Source organism: Camellia sinensis, chromosome 15 (genome assembly GCF_055761805.1).
Source record: "Camellia sinensis isolate YWXY chromosome 15, ASM5576180v1, whole genome shotgun sequence".
Classification (NCBI taxonomy): Eukaryota; Viridiplantae; Streptophyta; class Magnoliopsida; order Ericales; family Theaceae; genus Camellia; species Camellia sinensis.
This window is the reverse complement of record NC_138975.1, coordinates 27,990,665-28,004,269: the sequence shown is the minus strand read 5'-3', so window position 1 is coordinate 28,004,269 and position 13,605 is coordinate 27,990,665. Positions and strand designations below refer to the sequence as shown.

At 33.6% G+C, this 13,605-nt stretch overlaps 1 pseudogene; it reads left to right on the top strand.

The window, feature by feature from the left end:
- Window positions 1-6,338: 6,338 nt before the first annotated feature.
- LOC145812880 (protein MEI2-like 5) lies at window positions 6,339-7,250 on the top strand (annotated as a pseudogene).
- The last annotated feature ends 6,355 nt before the right edge of the window (window positions 7,251-13,605 follow it).

Here is a 13,605-nt window from a genome sequence, read left to right as displayed (position 1 = left end):
ACCAGCATCTTCTGTTGGAGATCAAGGATTAGCAGTTCTACTGAATAGACCATGTGACTGCATTCACCCAAAAAAAAGACCATGTGACTGCAATAATATTTATTTGAAGGATATCTTAGTACATAATTAATTCTTGCTTATATATATATATATATATAATCTAATAATGAAGTTATGCAATTTTAATAATTTCCTCTCTTAAATAAATGTGCAAATAGTTTGCCGGTGTATGTAATGATAAATTTCAATGTTGTTGTTCTTTTAATCAATAAATAATAGTTTTTTGTTTGGCTAAATTTTCACCATTTTCTTGATGAAATGGTTGAACAGTTCTCGCTTCTTGCCTGCCTCATCTTTCTATATATATATATATATATATATATTTTTTTTTTTGTTTGTCAAGAATACTACTGATGCTGCATATTCTTTTATTATACTTCCTCCTTTACTATGTTTATGTGCACAAATATCTTCTAACAACACAATCTATTGAGTTAAACAAACAATTAATAAGAATAATAATAATATAGATTTAGAAATGTTCGAGTTGTGTAGTTACTAATCAAGATCTTTATTACTTATGTTCCTTTATTAAGTCAAACTATTGCGCATGCTTTAGTTTTCAATCCAGACTAGAGATATATATAATTTTAAGTAGTAATTCATAACTAAATTAACTCAAAGGCAAAATTTGTTACCCCTAAAGGGTGCATATTGTATGCACCCTATGATAGCTATTGTATGCATAACATTTGAATAGTTTATTTACACCCGCTTATATCTCTAGTGGCCTTTGATTATGAGTTTAGTGGTATTTTGTTATGTCACATTGTGATTTGCAGTAGTTTTGACTTGTGAGGCGATTTATGTCAAATCAAAATAGGTTGTAAATTTAGTAATATTTGATTATGAGCCATAATGGTCTTTTTGTTAAGATTCGTGGTGGTTCTTTGTGATAAATTAAGTAATGTTTGGTTACAACCCACAATAGTGATGGTCATAAATCAAATTAATGACTTAAATTCATTTTTTAAAGATCTAACAGCTAAAAGTGATGATGTATACAGTATGCACCTTTTCAAAAGGTATATAATAGTTCTCTCCTAACATTTAATTTTGATGGTCAATTTATTTAATAGGTGAAAAATAGGTACCTACTCAACTCCGTACTCCACCGCCCTAAATTACGTAACAACATACATATGGCATTACACACTTTTTAAGGAGTGTGCACGGCTCAACCGGTTAACTTCTCGCTCTGATTTTCACTTCCTACAAGACCCAGTATCTCTCTTCTCTCTCTTTCATTCTCCATGGTTACTCCTTACTTCTTTCTCTCTTGTATATCTCACCTTTATACTCCACCACCATCCTAAATTACGTAACATGGTGCATACTTTACACACCTCTTAAGGAGTGTACAGTAAAATTCTCCAAATAAGAAAGTACAAAAAGAGAAAAACTCCATAACTGGAGCTTTCTCAAAAGCTAATAGAATTTCAAATCAGTGGAAGTAGGAAAAATAATTACAAATTTATAAAGATGCAAGTAAAATTGTTCTCCGGTTATGGACTCTTGGTTGGATGTAGTAAAAACTGTCTCTAGTAATAATGTTGAGCAATTTTCCCTAGTAAATTTGCAAAAGAATGAATTTAATTTCTCCATAACATTCAATTAAATCTTACAATCTCAATCTCATAATGATCCATAATATGTAACAATCAGGCTTTACTGCAGCAGCAAAAAACGAAGGATTCCATTACACTCTATTACTGAGAATGAGAATGGTGTTGCAATGCAACTTATAGATTTGATCACACCCTCGTACAATATATTCTAAATGTACTAACACCCCCAGACAGAAGATTTATTGGGAATTCACCTTTCATCATGGCATTCTGTCTAATTGGAGATTTTGACTGAATATGATACAACCTGAAAAGGAAAAAAAATTCGTGCATGAAATTCTTAAGAGCTGTTGGACAATTTTCACTGTATTTGAAAAAGTAAATTTGTTTGTGTGCTTAACAACAAACGGAATACAGAAGAAATAAAAGAAAGGAGAGAGTTTGTTTAATTACAAAAATCAAATCATAAAACAAATAAAATAAATAAAACAAATTTTTATTTTGTTATAAAAACAAAATGAAAATCTGAAACAGAAAAATAATAAAACAGAAAATAAATTAATTACTTACCAAATTAATTTCTTGAACAAATTTTCTGATCAAGTCTAGTGTTTAACACTGTGTCCTTAAGACATATTCGTCTTCTCCACGATGCTTTCAGAATGTGGATGTCTATCTCCCAAGATAAAATGATCAACAGCAAACAATAGTAGTACTGCAAATTGTTTGCATAACGAACACACTTTGTGTTTATACTCTTTCTCACAAGAAAATAATGCAGCAAAATGTAGAGAGAAATTGCAGAATATTTTTGACGAAAATTGAAGTGAAAACATCAAATGAGGGGCCACCTATTTATCGATGGAGTGGTGACTGTTTAATTTGAATTAAATAGGTACATATTTGAATGAACATGTATGGTACCTGTTCGGTTTGAATAAATAGCTACAAATTTGTTGGGTTTAAAATTTGAACAGATAAAACCCGTATTTAACAGATTTGAATCTGCCTGGGTGGGGAAAAAAAAGCGGAGCCCATTTTGAATTTTAGAAAATAAATTTCAAATGTTTTTGGCCTGGACAAGCCCAGTTTGCCCGGACGGACAGCGGTGGCGGTGCACGTGTGTTTATTTTGGGTTCAATGGGTCTAGCCTATAACCTTCCTTTCTACAAAACTTGGGTGCCCCTTGGAGCCTACTCCAAATTCCAATCCCAAGCCTTATAAACCCAGTCAAAGTTTTTCACCAAATCAATGTGGGACAAGCCTTTATTCAAACCTTTAGGAAATTTCACCAAAAATACTATTTCCATAGAGCTCTCTTTGGCTTCAATTTCTCATTCACCCGATAGTAGTTTTGAGCAACCAAATATACCACATGAATTACAACGCGGCATAAAGCGCGTTACCATTTAGATCCGTCAAATTTGACGCATGAGTCCCACCTAAAAAATAGACCAAAGTTGAGGAAAAATCTAATTTCCAAAACCATTTCCAACAACAGCCTCAACTCCAATTTGGGTAAAGAAATGCTTGGTTTCTAGTAACGAAATTTGATGAAGAAAAGCAAAGAGAACGAGCCTAGCAATGAGAACAGAGAGGCTTGATTGGAGCTCCCACGCAAACATCTTCCCTGTTCCCTGGTTAGAAAAGACCCAATAAGCTATGATCCCAGGGAAAAATTTTGCACAACGTCCCTGTTTGGCAATGGTTTTTTTTTTTTTTTTTTTGACTAAGATAATTAATAAAAGTAAAATACACATTTAATAAGATAAAATATTACATTCAAATCGTAATTATTATATATTTTTTTTTACAATTATCAAATCAAAAAAAAAAAAAAAATCAACTATTATCCTAAATACAATCTTTTTAGTAAGGCTAAAATAGCTAAATAATTAAAAAACCAATTAAAATAGTTTAGTTCTCAAACGAGTTACACATGTAATGCATGGAGTGGTAACTATAGTATGGTATATTAGTCACATATACATAACTCAATATGGGTAAAATGAGAAAAACAAAAACAAAAATAAATATGTATTAAATTTTTTTATTTTTTTTATATTATTTGTATTTAATGAATTTTAAAAAAAAAATCATAAAAATTTTCCTTTTAAATTTATCCAAGTTAAGTGAATGTAAAAAATAAAAAATAAAATAAAAATATTTAAAAAAATTATTATTATTATTTTGGTCTTTCAAAGACTAGAACTTGGACCATTTAAATGGAATATTTATGAGCGATTTGGAGCATTGATTCTTGGTTAAATTGCAGGTTAGTCCTATATGATAGACTTAAATACTTATAAGTACTATCACTTTTTATATGTACCAATAAGTCTTAAAATGTTTATTTTATATCTTAAATATTTTTAAAAATATTAATAGGTGCAAAATATAAACAAGGTTTGTTTGTTAATAAATTTGGTCAATAAAACTCACCGTAAATCACCCTTGATTTTTAGGGCATTAATTAGGAAGCCAATTAATGGGCTATGTGGGCTATATACTGGTGGCAAGCAGTCTCTCCATATACATGTCACATTTAACGTTTTTTTTTTTTGGCCATTCCTTCAGTGATTTTTAAAATTCTTTTTGATATCTATGTCTTCTTCAGTTTTTTTTTTTTCTGGACCCCCTTGATATCATTTTCCATATCGATAACTTCTACTGTTCATTTGATTTCTGATCAATAAATTTCTATAAGTACTTATTTGAAAATTTGGTTCTCATTGTGCAGGAGGCTTAACAAAGAACAATGTTTTACTTCACAAATCTGCTGATACTGTAGCCTCTTGCTGCAAAGAAGAACCTCTTGGGTCAATGAAAGAAAATGAGGCACAAACCATTAAAAATATTTTTCCTGATGAAGATGATCTCTTTTCCGGAGTGATTGATGGATTGGAATGTACTGATGCCAAGAGAGGTGATGATACTGAAGATTTTGACCTATTTAGCAGTGTTGGAGGCATGGAACTAGAAGTAGATGATGTGTCATGTGCAGGCAAAAATGATTCCAATATTGCAGGTGTAGTTCCCAATGGTCAGGGGAGTTCTGTTGGCTCTATTGCTAGTACACATCCTTAATGGTGAACACCCTTTCGTAGATATTCTATTTTGACTGATTTTAAGATTTTGCTAGTACACATTCTTGATGGCCGGTTTTATTAAAAATATTGATCAGAATGCAATTCGAGCTTCTTGTGCTGCAAGCAAGCTAAGGGCATGGGACCCCATACTTGTACATGCATGCATGACATGTGTACCAAGACAAAGTGTGCGTGCATACATTAGATGTGGATACGCACGTTATTTGTACGTATGCACAATCATTGCGAATGCGTGCACACATTGTAGTGTCACAGAGCCAGGTATGAGAACTCAATCTTGGTACATTTTTAGTAGGAACGGCGGAGGGGCAAACGGTGAAACCCTAGAAGGGTTCCAGAACCTTCCTCCTTGCCTATAAAAGAGACCCCTCCCCCTCCCTTTCAAGGGTTTAAGGATTTTGAACCTTTTATAAGCTTTTGAAAGCAAAAACTCCTCTCTTCTCCCTCCTCCCTCCTCCCTCCTTTGCCTTAGCCACGAAATTTTCTCACCCTCAAAGCAACTTTAAGCCTCTAAAGACACCTAAGGACTGAAGCTCTTGAACCCTAACTTGGAATAGAAGTTTGAGGGAAGCTTGCAAGTAAGGAACTCAGCTTTTCTTGCTCTCTTTTGTGTGTGCTCTTTGGATTACATAAATCAGCAGGTAAGCCCCCATCTTTTTGTCAATTTCAGTTCCTATTCTTTGTTTATTTTCAGTGTTATCCATGCTAGGGCATTAATCCATCTTAACATCATGTAGTTTAGGCATATTTATCCACCTTCTTGCCTCCTCTTGCATGTGCTCTTTATCTTCATTAGAACAACATGTTTTGGTTCATTTAATCATGTAGAAATCATGTGTTAGGCCCTGTATGGATCATCATGTAGTTTAGTTCATATTTATGCTTTTTTACTTATTAGTTGTATTTTGTGCATAAACATCATTAGTAGCCTCAAACCGTTCATGTTTCAATATGTTAGTTGCATGATTAGGACATATTTATTTTATGCATGCATGTAAGACATGTAAGTGGGCATCCGGGTATGCATGCATAAAATAAATATGTGTCCTCTCTATCCTCTTGGCATATGTGTGCTTTTTGCATTGTTTTTCACTTATGCAAGTTAAATACTCTTCCTATGCAAGATTGTGTGTTTTGTTTGATTTTCATAAGTATTGCTTATTTTAGTTTATGTTTAAAGCCATGGATTAATAAAAATCCATTTTCAATGAAAAATCGCTTTTATGAAACATATGGCTTTATTCATTTAATCTAACATAAATGATGCTTGTTTTATTCAAATCACATAGTTGTTAGGTTAGTTAAAGGTTTTAGGGTCTAATAATGAACTTGTGTGAAATAATTAACCACTAAAATCATAAAATAGAAAGTGAGTAGAGGCCAATCTTCGGATTGGACAAAAAGGGGTGCTTTCATGAAAATGGCCTTCCCATTTTATACCTAAGCTCCCGAACTTAGAATTTTTCTGATCATGACGAACTGGGTCTTAACTTAGTTTTCATTGTCAAAGGTTTCTTAATTTCCCTTTAAAAATTAAGTGACGATTCTTTATGTCAAAGCAAGTTGGTGTCGGAAGCAATGCCTTAGAATCGAAAAAGGCATGGCGTCCACACCTTCTAGAACTCTTTTTGTAAGAAATATCAATAGCAACATTGAAGATTCTGAGTTAAGGGTTCTTTTTGAGGTATGTTTTAGTTCGTCATGTCATGGATTGTCTTGATCAAGAGTATATGCAAGCTAGTCACTTTAATTATGAATGCAAACTCAGTTGATAATTTTGGTTGTTCTGTCAGCAATATAGTGATATCCGAACTCTCTACACAGTTTGTAAGCATCGAGGGTTTGTCATGATTTCTTATTTTGATATAAGGGCCGCTAGGAATGTAATGAGAGCTTTCTAGAATAAACTATTGGGATGCCAGAAACTTGACATTCATTATTCAATTCCAAAGGTGCATTGTTCATCCAGTTTTGGTGTCTGTAACATATTTCTTTTTTTTTGTTGCTATCGTTCTAATTTTTTCTTTATGCTACCATTTGTTGTTGGTTTTCATTTCTTGCTAGCTACTTCTGTTTGTGCTCGATGAAATCTTTTGACTTGGTAATCTATGGCTTGTTAATTTTTTAGGATAATCCTTTGGAGAAAGATATTAACCAAGGCACTAGTGTTGTATCTAACCTCAATTATTTTGTTTCAAATAATGATCTTCACCAAATCTTTGGCATTTATGAAGAGATCTAGGAAGTATGTATGTTGAATTTTACATTCCTAACTGATATATGTTGTTGAAACATTCAAAATTTCATGTTTTTTCTTTATGGTTGGCAGATCCATGAAACTCCCCACAAGTTTCATCTCAAGTTCATAGAGTTCTATGATGTTAGAGCTGCAGAAGCTGCTCGTTGCGCATTGAACAAGTGTAATATTGTTGGGAAGCAGATCAATCTTGGACCAAGCTCTCCAGGAGGCGCAAGGCAGTGGTATTTTTCTGTGCCTCTTTCCCTTTTTTGACTGGTTCTGGTTTTGGTTCTTGAATAGTTGCACTATATTCTAGGATTACTTTGTTACACTGATGTTGTAAATTAATTCAGTATTTTTCATTTTCTCTTCCTCTAGTATATTGAAATCAATTTTTTTCGCAATTTGATTTAGAAGTGCTTTAAGTTGGAGCAAGATGAAACTGGTTTGTCCAGAAGCTCTAGTGACATTTCAACATCAGAAAGCATGTGTAGGGTTCTTCCTGATATGGTTTCCTGCATATTAAGTGTTGGTGAAAATACTAGAAAAATTATATTTTAATGATAAATAATGCAAAGAAAATAAGATATAAATAGATCAGGTTGAGGCACGGATATCCCGTTTTCTTTAAGGAGATCAAGCCCATTGTGGTAGGAAGAATCCAAATACCGATACAGCAGTCATGAAACTATGACCTGTCCCCTCCAGGATACATGTAACGCCCCCGAAATAATACAACAAATATAACCCAAAGCATAAATACCAACTGCATAAATCAGAGTGCAAAGTCCTTTAATTTCGTTACACTAATAGTACAAAAGAGTTTAACAGAAATAAATGCCCTATAGGCTTACATCTTTCCAAGTCTTGACTTGGTTACAATAAAATTAGACTAGCTCTTACAAATAAAGCCCTTGGCTATACAAAAATACATAGTCAAAATAAAGAAGCTCTTGCTTCCCAAAAGTCCCTCCAATGCTATTGCCTTGGTGAAGGCATGCCATCATTTCCTGAAAAAGTTTTTCCCAAATAGGGTGAGCCACAGTCCAGTAGGAATAATCTAACACAGTATATGAAGTTTAATGAAGATATAAGTGCAATGTGCATATACAATGCTAAGGATAAAACATTCACGTTTTTATATAGACATAGAATACCAAGTTCACATTTCATTTCATTTCCTTTCAATCCATTCCAATACATGAGCCAACTTCATTATTTTCCAATAACCCAAATGAGATTACAACTCAATAGTTCAACAATCACATAATCAACACATAAACACTTCAAACTGCCATTTTACGGATATTTCGTCCGCGGGATTGGCACCCATGTATAAATTTCAGGACTTTCACCCAGGACACTCCGGCCAACTTAATTATAATGGAGCCCATCCCCTTTCTCCTCCCACACAATGGAGTCCATCTCCTTTCTCCTCTCAAACAATCATACATATGCAATATATTTAAACACATAATCACACATATAGAGTATATCCCCTTTCTCCTCCCAAATAATCATACATATACAATGTATTGACAACATGATCATATTTAATGATAGTTAACCATGGACTAGTTTCAATTCACCTAATCTACCGATAGCTATCCTCCACCGATAGCCTAATATAGATATTTCTAAACAAATATACAATCTCAAAACAGATAATTTATTCAAAATTTCCAAGGGTGTGAAGCATTATATACTCAATTCCATCATCTATTTCAATACTCACTCAATTCCATATTTGCAAAACCAATTTCAACTATTTATACAAAATAGATATGATAATCAATTTAGGGCAAAAATCCCTCTTTTGAAAATACCATTCCAAATACCAAAATCACCCATTTTGACATAACATGACTTCATTTTCAAACCCCATGTTCATTTATTTCATTTCCACAAAAAACCCCTCTTTCACATTTCACCCAAACCCTAGGTTTGGCTCAAAATACTCCCAAATCCCACCATTGTTATACAGCCACAAATAACTAAATTAAAAATCATAGCAAAGTGTAGAAGATCTCTACCTCAAAAAGAGAAGATGAGTCAAGCAAGAGAGAAACTCCAAAGATGCCAAATCCAACTCTAGTCGGATCAAAGTAAAGATCTTGAGAAGCTCCACCTTTTTTTATTAAAGGGAGTAGGGTGGAGAAATCACTAGATCTAGGTGGAAATGTAGAGAGAATGCGAGTTTTAGAGAGAAAGGCTCTCAACTTTACGGTTTAGGATGAAAATATATGAAAAAGTGATGTAAAAAGTGATTTCCGCGATCTGATATACGCGCAGTCCGCTCGAGCGTCAGACACAATAAATTGTTTCACTCGAGCGCCGAATACACACTCCCAGAACTTTTGCAGACGATAGACCGACCGCTCGAGCTCAAGAAAGGACGCTGGAGCGCTAACCTGTTCGAGCGTAGGAAACGCCACTTGAGCGTGAAAGACACCCTTCTAGCACTCTTGAAGACGTACAAGGTACTGAGGGTTTGCAAATCCTACTCGAGTGCAAGAAAGGCTGCTTAAGTAGAGGACCAAAATATACATAGCCCGCTCGAGTGCGAGAATGGCCACTCGAGCGAAGGAGCAAAAATCTAGACAACAAGGTTTGGGAAAAACAAGCAATCAACCTGTTCCAAATGCAATCACAACAACCCAAAGGTCAATTTCAAAAAGACACAAGGGAAGGAAGAGGTAAACAACAACATGAAAGTATTAAACCCGAGTCCGAAATACCACAAGAGTCAGGTCAAAACTGGAATCGCTATAATATAATATCCCGACCACTTGTTGTATGGTTTAGACCAACTCTGCACAAGATGGTGAACCCAAAGCTCCACCAAGAAAAAACACAATTTTTTGGCTAGTAATCTCTCAAGTATAGAAAAATAGTTGGTGTGGAAAATAGTAGATGAGAGGAACTATTTATAGACTACCAGGACATTACAAATTACACCAAAAAATAATAATGACCATTAAACTAGAGACAAGGGAGAGTCTCCAAATATTAACTCATCACCAAGTCCATGAACTTCCAATTAATCTCCATTCATGAACAAAACAAAAGGTCACCAAAAAACAATGAATCTCCATTCACCAAACAAAATGAGATTCATGAACGAGACAAAATATGATACATGAACAAGACAAAATGTCATATTAAAAAAAATAATAAATAAAAATAAATAAATAAATAAATAAAAGATATTAAAAAGGTCCAACAATCTCCCACTCATTTTAATATCAACAAGGACAAGAGAGATTACCAAACAAAGATAGACTAGTATACATCATGAAGGTGTGCTCTACATTGAACCTTCATTAGTGAAACAACAACATCTACTCTAGAATTAGCAGTGGTCTCAGACTTGAATTATGACTACTTAAAGGAAATAAAGTATTACTGCTTACATATAATAATCCAGGTGTTAACATGAGCTTTTAAAAGCCAGCACATTACGATCTTGTGCCTATCCCAGTTTTCATGAGCATATTTGAGAATGAGCCTTGTTCTAATAGAAAGTGGCCCCACTTTCATGCTCACATAGGTGAAATCTGTCAAGGATGTTCCTGTAATTTACACACCCTACTCAATAAGAGTTACAGAATTTCATTAAGAGTATAAAAACTCAACCCTCCAACATTACAGGATAAATGCACTTACATCATAAGGATGGACAACAAAATATTAAGGAGTGCATTTTTTACAACCACCATATGATTCGTTCTTCCCATTGAACCTAGTTACAGGATCTTTGGTCCCTAGGTTGGGTATCCTCATACATGGTTTATGATTTTATAGGCTTTAAACCCATCCCCCTCGATGTATTCCAAACCCTATCTCTCGCCAAGGCCTTGGTTAATGAATCCACAAGATTATCACAAGATTTTACATAATTCACAGTTATGATGCCATTACTCAAATAGAATCTCACATTATTGTGTTTCTTTCAAATAGGTCTGGATTTACCATAATAAAAATAGTTGCTCACTCTACCAATAGCAGTAGTACTATTACAACGAATTAACATAGGAGGAATTGGTTTTTCCCAAAAAGGATTTCATGTAACAAATCTCTTAACCAATTCGCTTCTTTACATGCTGAAGCTAATGCTATAAGCTCAGCTTCTATTGTAGAATTAGCTATTATAGTCTGTTGTTTAGATTTCCAACATATAGCACCACCACCCAAGGTAAAAATAAAACCCGAGGTAGAGAGAGAATCACCTGACAAAGTGTTCCAATCGGCATCACTATATCCCTCAAGTATCGTAGGATACTTGCTATAAAACAAATCATAATTTTTGGTATTAGATAAATATCTCATAATTCTTCCCATGGCTAGCCAATGATCTCTACTTGGCTTGCTAATAAATCTAGTAGGTACTCCAATGGCTTATGCAATGTCAGGTCTAGTACAGTCAGTAGCATATCTCAAACTACCAATCATGCTAGCATATTCCTTTTGATTAATTACTTCTTTTTTCATTTGTTACAACAGATAAATGTATGCTTGCATCAAAAGGAGTAGCAACATGTTTACAGTTTAGAAAATTATATTTCTTTAAAATTTTCTCAACATAATGCGACTGATCAAGAAAAATGCCATCATTAGTCTTGGAAATTTTAATTCATAAAATAAAATTGGCTTCACCAAGATCTTTCATATTAAAGTGGCTATTAAGCATATTTTTAGTCTCATTTATAATATGCAAATTAGAGCCAAAGATAAGTAGATAATCCACATATAAGCTAATAATCACATTTGCATTTTCACAAGTTTTATAATATATGCACTTATCACATTCATTAGTCTTATAGCCATTCTCAAGCATGCAGGAATCAAATTTCTCATGCCACTATTTAGGAGCTTGTTTTAAACCACAAAGGGATTTAGTTTGCTTAAACACCTTGCTTTCTTGGCCAGGCTCCACAAAGTCTTCAAGTTGGTCCATATAAATCTCCTCATCTAGATCTCTATTTAAATATGTTGTTTTTATATCCATTTGATGAATTTTTAAATCATGAATTGCAGCCACTGTTGTCAACATTCTAATGGATGTAACTCTAGTAACCATAGAAAAAGTGTTAAAGAAATCAAGATCAACTTGTTGCTTAAAACCTTTAGCAACAAGCATTTATTTATATTTATCTATAGTTTCATCCGGTTTAAGTTTTTTACAAAGGATCCATTTACACCCAATAGTTTTACAACTTGGAGATATATCCATTAGCTTCCGTGTTTTATTTGAAAGTAGTGAATCTATTTCATCATTTACAGCCTCACTCTAGAAAATAGCATCAGGTGATGATAAAGTTTCTTGAACCGTAAGAGGAATTTCTTCCACATTGTAAAGATAATAATCAAGGCTAAAATCTTTTTCAACTCTAGCTCGTTTATTTCTCCTTGGTTGGATTTGAGAATTTTCTAGTTCTTGAAAAACTTAAGATGGAGTAGAAGAGCTAGGCATGGATAAAATATTTTCAGAAATTATTTGACCCCCACTATTTATAGATTTGAAAGGAAATTTATTTTCATGAAAAATAACATCACTTGATTCAAAAATAATATTATTTTCCATATCAAAAAAATCTATAGGCTGTACTGTGCAACGCATACCCAAGAAAAGCACAAGTGGTAGCTCGTTCATCCAATTTAGGTAATTTAGGATCTGCAAGCCTTATAAAATCTAAACAACCCCAAACCCTCAAATAACCCAGATTTGGTTTATGCCCCCGCCACAACTCATAAGGTACAATTTTAGTCTTTTTGTGTGGCACTCTATTTATCACATGTCAAGCTGTCAAAATAGCATTGCCCCAAAGATTTGAGGGAGCACCTGAATTAATAGGCATAGCATTCGTCAAATCAATTAACGTTCTATTTTTCCTTTCAGCTACGCCATTAGATGAAGGTGAATATGGTGGAGTAGTCTCATGAATAATTCCCAATGACTGAACAAAAGAGTTGAATCCAAGAGATTCATACTTCCGGCCTCTATCACTTCTATTTCTCTTAATCTTTTTACCGAATTGATTTTCCACTTCAAGAAGGAATTCTTTAAATTTCTCAAAAGCATCACTTTTATTTTTTTAACAAATATACGTTTGTATATTTTGAGAAATCATCAATAAGAGTGATAAAATATCGGTTACCACCACAAGTTAAAATTCCTTCAAACTCACACAAATTAGTATGAAATAATTCTAGCAATTCGGTATTTTTCTTAACACTTTTATGATGCCTCTTGATAATTTTTGCTTTACTGCAAACTTCACATTTCTCAAATTTTTTTGTCACTTTAGGAATTAATCCTAAACTACTCATGATTCCCACATATTTACTATTAATATGACATAAGAGAGCATGCCAAAAATTAATAGAAGACAACATATAAATGAAACAAATTTTACCTTTGTAGTGGAATTGTCATTATCCGCTTGTGTTATTGATGCATCTTGGCCTCTAGCATCCTTTTTAACTTGGATGCTAGTGATCAATGCCTCTAAGGAAGTCTCATTTTGTTTGTGGCGCATGCTCTTTTGGAATTCTCTCCAAGATGGCAGTAGCTTGTCAACAAGTCCTGCAACTACCAAGTTGTCACCAATCTTGATGCCTTCAGATC